The 7,310-nt window shown below is 39.0% G+C and overlaps 1 protein-coding gene across 1 annotated transcript in view; it reads left to right on the forward strand.

Annotated features, from left to right (window-relative positions):
- CUNH8orf34 (chromosome unknown C8orf34 homolog) overlaps nucleotides 1-7,310 on the forward strand; it is a 291,185-nt gene that overhangs the window by 25,242 nt on the left and 258,633 nt on the right. The window lies entirely within an intron of this gene.

Consider the following 7,310-nt stretch of genomic DNA (forward strand, 5'->3'; position numbering starts at 1 on the left):
GCACTGGAGGCAGGAAGAAAATTTTTTATTTTCATGATAGTAAAGTAGGTATATTCTTGAATCAACAGAAGACAAGATTAATTGATCTGTAGTAAAATTATCGAATTTATGATTAAATGTTGAATAATAAAAAACAGTGTGTGTTTAGAATGGGAGATATGCTCCATCTAAGGCAGCATGAGTTTATTGAGACCCAATCATTCCACACTAGTTTAATCTTCCTTTCCGATAGGAAAATTAGCCTCATAGATAAGATCAACGTAGGAGACATAGCTTGTATGAGATGTTTTCCCAGGCAATTGAACAATTCTTTAGTATGCATATGATGGTTATAGATAAGATGGAGTAATGTATAGTGTAGTCATCTGGAGCTTATTAAATCACTCTGAGGATGGACTGGTGATGGGTGTGAGCCTGAAGGACAACCCTCGATGAGTTGCTGGTGCCAGAACATGTCCTGGTTAATATTTTTACCAATGACTTAGATGATGAAAGGCAAGTTATACTTTTAAAATGTGTAGATGATACAATCAGAACTTGGAAAACAGAACCTGAAACTTAAAATGAACAATATGAAACTTCAGAGGAATCAATATGCAGTTAAACATTTAATTAAAAATATTCTAAGTGCAATCATCATTACCACAATGGCTAGGATAATGAGAAACATTTGAAATATTTAGCAATGTTGAACTTAAGAAGGAAGACAAGGGGAATGTTGCATATGTTTTCAAATACACGAAAGATTGTTGTGTGCAACATATATTCTGTATATGTTCAGGAGACTAAACTAGAATCAATAGGTAAAAAAAAAAAAAAAAAAAAATGACAACTTCCTAATCTGTTAACTTTTAAAATTAAATGGATTGTGTTCCCTCCTATAAGCTCCCGATTGTCTATGACATAAGAGGCTTTTCTTAGGTCATTGCCAGTTCTACTCAGAGCTGTGTTATGACTTGCGAAATGTCAAGGGACTCCCTTTGCCTCCTTCCACAATGCCTTTCGCCACTAGATCTTTAAGCTTCCGTGTTATTTATGACATTAGGTTTCTTGATCTCACCGTTGATGACATTTTGGACCAGACACATTCTTTGTTGTAGAGGAATGTGTTGTAAGATGTTTAGCATCTCTCCTGCCCGTAGCACCTCCCCCAGTCGTGACAATCAAAAATGTCTCTAGACCTTACTAGATGTGCCCTGGGGGGCAGCGTCACCACAGATTGATAGCCTCTGCTAGAGGGAAAGGCATTAAGATTCTTCTTAAAGTACAAATGTTAGTTGGAGGTATATAAACCAATTAATTACCAGTCAAGCCACTCATTTGTCAGACTGGGCCAATTCATCATTTAGCACTATTAACTGTGGCCAGGAGGAATTGAATACAGGATAGGTTAAGTTCAGGGAGATGGTATGACAAAAATCACCAAAACTAGATAGGTGGGGGTATTTTAGGAGCATGAAAGCTGAGGTGGGGTGGTCCATTAGGGTTCCTCTCAAGTCAAGGAGCAAAACACTTCATCTTCCTACTTAGCGTAGATCACATATGCATCTATATGTGAAGAAGACATGATGAAGAAAACTTTTTTTTTTTTTTTTTTGCTTTTGATCCTTACAGAATGATCTAAGTCCTTTTCTAGGCTGAAAGCTCTTGCTTCGTCCTTTAAACAGGTCTTTGAAAATGTTTCTCTGTTATCGCTATTTATGTTTTGTCTTAGCCTCTAATTACATTCTAAGTTTCTTGAGGGCAGAAGCAGTTCATTTAGTCACAGCGTCCCCCACTCTCTCCTCCGCCTTAGCATCTCTCACAGTGTCTTGTCCAACAGCTTGAGAAAACAGTGGTTGAATGAACAAATGAATAAACAAATGAAATCGCTTTGGGGCTGAATCATGAATTATAGGGTTTTGACAGGACAGTAAGAGATCTGGAATGTGACTAAGGCATTCCAAGTTGAGAGATGGCATAATGCAAAGATGGGCATGCCAGAAGTGGAAAGTTTCTTAGAGGAGCAGTTTGGCGTAGTTGGCTCACAGGCACGTGTTGAAGGGTGGCAGGAGACGGTGATGGGGCAGTAGACTGGTTCCAGACCTGGAGTGGATTCAGCATCAAGCAGAAAGTGAGTAATTACTTCGACAGGCAAGCTAAGGATGTCTGGGCAGGATAGCGCTTATCAAACTGGCTTTAGGCAGATACATTCTGCTGTGGTGTGTTGGATGACTGGGACATGGAAAGCATCAGTTAGAGTTTCTTACTAGGAAAGAGATGGAGATGACCTGAACCAGGGTGATGGTAAGTGGAGCAGGAAAAGGAGGTGGCAGATGGGGGCTGTTTAACCGGGTGAGTAATTGAATAGTTATTGAGTACGTGAGGGTGGGGTAGGGGGTTATGGAGTATGCTATAGTTGGCCAGGATTAAATGTGGGTTAAAAGGTAATATAAGTACCATTAAAAATAGAGATGGGTGGAGGTGGGCAGCCACGGTGGTAGAGAGGATGGCAAAAACGTTCCTGAAGAGAAACTGAGTTCCTACAGAAGACACAGAAGTATATTTGCCACAAATAGATTTGCTTCATAGTGCAGTGTGTGTATATACTTGATATAAATTTGTCTAAAAAAAATCTTATAGAAAGGTACTCTTAAAGATTGTGTAGAACTAAAAATAGTAATAATAGTTCGTTCTCTATGAATACATACTTTGTTGTTTACTGAAATCTAAAATAAACACAAAATAGGCAAATGGAACATGAATGTGACAGTTCTAGTTAGTGTTTTTTTATTTTTTTAGCTCCAGTATGTGTATTGTTTTGATTAAAAAATGTTATATCCTCTCATCCGATTTCGAGTTAATGAGTTAATCAAAAACACTGAATTGCCCACAAACTCCAACTTTCTATACTCGCTGTAGGACTTCTTTGCTGTTCAGGGAGCTACTTTCCAATCGGCTCCGAAGCACGGGTCCGGTCGTGTGTTACGGCGAATACTTGATTGCTTTCTGTTGTTGATGGTTATTTTCCACTGATCATTTCGAACAATGAATTCTGTGAAGATTGCTTCTGGTTTTTGTCCCCATGCAATTTTTTTTTTCTAGACAAAACACATTCAACTTACTGTTTTCTCTCCTCTTTAGTCATTATTCCATGGAGAACATTCTTTACAAAGCTTCTATAAAGGGTTTTGGAATAAAATGCAATCACTTATATTTTGTATTTAGCACCTTCATCTTTTAAGCTTGCTAGCCTCATTGTATTTCTTTCCAGAGCCCCAGCGGAGTCTAACGTAGCTTTAGAGGAGTAGAAGGACCTTATGAAACCATCTTCCGTGGCTGTTGTCTCTGTAAACGAGCAGTTCTCAACATTTTATCATGTATCAAAAGCATATGGAAGGTTTATGAAAGCACAGAAATGCTAAGTCCCGTGCCCAGAGCTTTGGATTCTGCAAATAGGAAGTGGGACTCAAGTATCTGCACATCTTGCTCCCAAGCACACGGTCCAGGGCTCACACTTTGAGAATCATGGCTCTAAACCGAACTTTATGTGAGTGTTGTAAGTTTCATGTTAGCCTTTTTTGATTAGGAACTGTACTGTAACCCCTTTGTATTGCTAACTGATAAAGAATGCATGTGAAATACCAATCATAGGATGTGCTACTCACCAGATATTCAGGGACTCGAAGCTTGATCATTGCTAAAAAGGTATAGCATTCAGATTTTGGTCTGCATTCATCAGTAAGAGTTGTATTAAATCTCCCCTCTTTGCTAGAAAATGGAGATAGTGAGCAAAATATTGTCCTCATGGAGCCTGTAAAATGTGGAGGAAAAAAGAATAATAGGCAATTATAAAATTCAAGGATAGATTCCATCTCAGCGATCCAGCATCGTCCGTGATCTTGGGCACACCCCTCGGTCTCCACATCTGTGATGGTGATAATCCTTGCATAGTTGCCATGAATAAAATGAGGTATCATCACTGCTTTGTATGCTATTAAGTGCCACTTAGGTGTGAGGTACAAACTAAAAAAGATGAGCACTTCTAGTGCACGTAGAAGAGGCCATGATACATAGGAAAAGATGACTGTAAGGCATCGTGACGATGACTCATTTGGGGACATCCAACACCTATAGGCATATTTGCCATCTACGCCATTGTGTATGCCCCATGAGCCTCCCTCTTTACAGGCATGGATTTATTTTGTGATTATTGTATCGTAAAAGGCATGGGTGACAGTATCTTTTAAAATTGTTGCTTAGGAACTCAGAGTTTATCAGGTATTTGGAGACTTAGTCATCCAAGGGGTTATACATTAAAAATCTGAAGGTGAGACCAAATAAAAGAAAGCAATCTTTTGATATACAGAAGAGATGGTTTGACAATTTCTTTTCTATTTATTTTCCAAAAACCTTGGGAACTTAAGTGGAGAGAAATATATTTACTTTTCACGTAAGAAGAAAATCTGGTTCAAGGACAGTTTCTTTGGATGGAATTATTTTTAGGCTTACATAATCCTAATGATGACCACTGTTCTTTTAACCTCTTTTCTAAGGTGCTTGTGTGTAGAGGAGTAGAAGGACCTTATGAAACCATCTTCCATGGCTGTTGCCAGCATTTTGGTGAACTACAGTTGCCCTTGAAGTGAGCACCGCCGCCATTACTATTAGTGAAAAGGTGACTCCTCCATTTTACCAGGTTTACGTATCTTATTTCAAATTTGAGTGGATTTTGCCTTTTCCTTCATTGTTGTTGTATCTCTCCTTTGATTTGGGATTCCTCCCCGCACCATGGAAGGAATGAAAAGGAAGCAGGATGCAGTGAGCATCCACTTGACTGGGGATGAGGGATGTGGGCTCCACTTCCGAGTCCGCTAGTTTATCCCCTGGACGAGTGTCCGAAAATTTTAGCACCTTGAGTTGAGTTCCGTGTCCGAGAGCTGAGGACCGTGAATTGAGTTTCTTCTCTGTGGAAAGGAAAAGTCCGAAGTAGCCAAATTTCTGATTAAATCTGTGAAAAAATTTGAACTAAAAGGAGGTGGCTCCTTGCTTTCTACATAAACCATAAGTGGGTCAAGAAGAAGTAGCCAGCAATATGATAATCTACACAAAGGCAGATGCTCCAGAAGTAGAAGTTAATACATTTCAGAGGGAGATGAAAATTCGATTTGTGTGACCCTACCAGGCCATGGCCTTGGAACCAGTGGGTGTGAGTTTGAATGCAACTCTACCACTTCTCAGCTCAGATTTTTGTCTGTAAAATGGGAATGAAGGGCACCTGTGAGTACAGTTGCAGTGTAGATCAGTCAGGGTACCCCAGAGAAACAGATCCGGCAGAGAGTTATTTTGAGGACTAAATCTCACAGGCAGTTGTAGAGGCTGGTGAGTATGGGATCTGTCCAGCAGGCCGGTAGGCTGGACCCTCAGGCAGGAGTTGACGTTGTGGTCTGCAGACAGAATTTCTTCAGAGAATCTTGATTTTTGTTCATAAGGCCTTCAACTGATTGGACGAGGTAGATTGTCATCGTAGATTGTAGATGTTAACCACATCTGCAAAGAACCTTTAAAGAAACACTTAAATTAGTATTAGACTAAATAACTTAGTACTATGGTCTAGCCACATTGACACATAAAACTAACCATCACACAGTCATCCAATGAATAATAACTTGTATATACTTTACCGTGTGAGCTAAGAGTTCACATGAAATATTTCCTTTCATTCTGCTAAAAACCATAGGATGAGATATTATGAATTTAGAAAGGATAAAACTTGCTATTGTCCCACAGTTACTTGCACAAGCCTTGGGAGCTAGGCCACGTCTGGGTCAACCAGAGTTCTGTCATGAGAGTTTTCAGATTCAAATTAGAAAAGGGAATTTTTTAACTATCTCAAAACTCAAGGTGAGTGGCCATGTTCTCCCATGCTGCGAAATAGGCTGGTTTAAGACCGTGAGGTCAGTGTGCTCAGAGAAGTGATGATGAGTCAGAGAAAGGTAACCATGAATGTTCCAAGAAGTCATTCCTCGTCTACAATTTGACCTTGTTCACTAACTATTGTTTTTCTTTCCTTAAGCAACTTGAGTTGGGTTTTTACCACTCGCTATCAGAGTCCAGCATGACACTGTCATATTGCTCTCAAAGTGAGAGGTAAAAACAACCATAAAACCAAAAAGTAGCTTGAAACACAAAGCTTTATTTCTCACTCACACTCATTTTCCATCCTGGGTCAGTGGTAAGTTCTGATCTCTCATTTTCAGTTAAGAACCACCACTGTCTGAAATATGGCTGGCCACCATAGCAGAGGGACCAGAACATGGCAGATTGTGCACTGGCTCTTAAAGGCTTCTGCCCAGAGTGACATAAATCACTTCTGCTCATACTTCATTGTCCAAAGCAAATCATGTGGCCACCCAGAATTGGGAAAATGTAATCCTACAATGTGCTCAGAAGGGAAAAACCAGGAAAATTGATGAATACCGCTAATCAATACTAAATAGTTCATAAAACTTTTCACTCATGTAAGATGATTTTCTTGGTGAAAAGGGTTACTGATTTGAAGAGAATATAAATTCTGATTTTAAAATTATGAATATTTTTAAATTTTTTGCCATGATTTTTGTCTCTTATCTACAAAATATTTTCCTTTCCTGAGATTATAAAGATTTTCTCCTATATTTTCTCCCAATAGGGTTTTTCTGTTTAGACTTTACTAAATCTGGAGTTTACTTTTGCATAGGGTTTGAATTAGGAATCTAATTTTAAAGGTTTTAAATAAATATATAGAAGGCAAATTGTTCCAATACCCTGTATAATATAGTCCATTTTTCTCCTCTGATATATAAGGCCATCTCTAAAATATGTTAAGCTCCCATCTTCACTTGGGTTCATAGGGGATTTTGATTTTTCTTTGTAATATTCTATTTTTTCCCCTCTTTAATTCCAAGCCCTCACTTCCACCCCTGACCCATCGATGTTGCCGTTTCCCCTTAAGAACTGGATCTCTGAAGGTGGGGCATCTCCCCCCGCATGCTTGCAGCATGCACCTGGGGCCTGGCACACCCGGGGTATGGTCTGTGGCTCCACCTGGGACTTGAACCCAAGACCTTCTATGTGTAAAGCAGGTGTGCTAACCACTACACTATGGAGCCACTCCAATGTTCTATTTTTTTTTAATAGCAAACTGGAAAGAAAAATAATATATATTACCTTTGAGATTTGAGTACAAGAATGATTGCTGGATTATTGGTCTTCGTAACTTTTTGTATTTTTTTTCAAAATATAAAAAAGTAACATTCTGCCAAAACTATTATTTTTCTTTAAAACATTTT

The sequence above is a fragment of the Pteropus vampyrus genome, unplaced genomic scaffold (genome assembly GCF_000151845.1).
Source record: "Pteropus vampyrus isolate Shadow unplaced genomic scaffold, Pvam_2.0 Scaffold99, whole genome shotgun sequence".
NCBI lineage: Eukaryota > Metazoa > Chordata > Mammalia > Chiroptera > Pteropodidae > Pteropus > Pteropus vampyrus.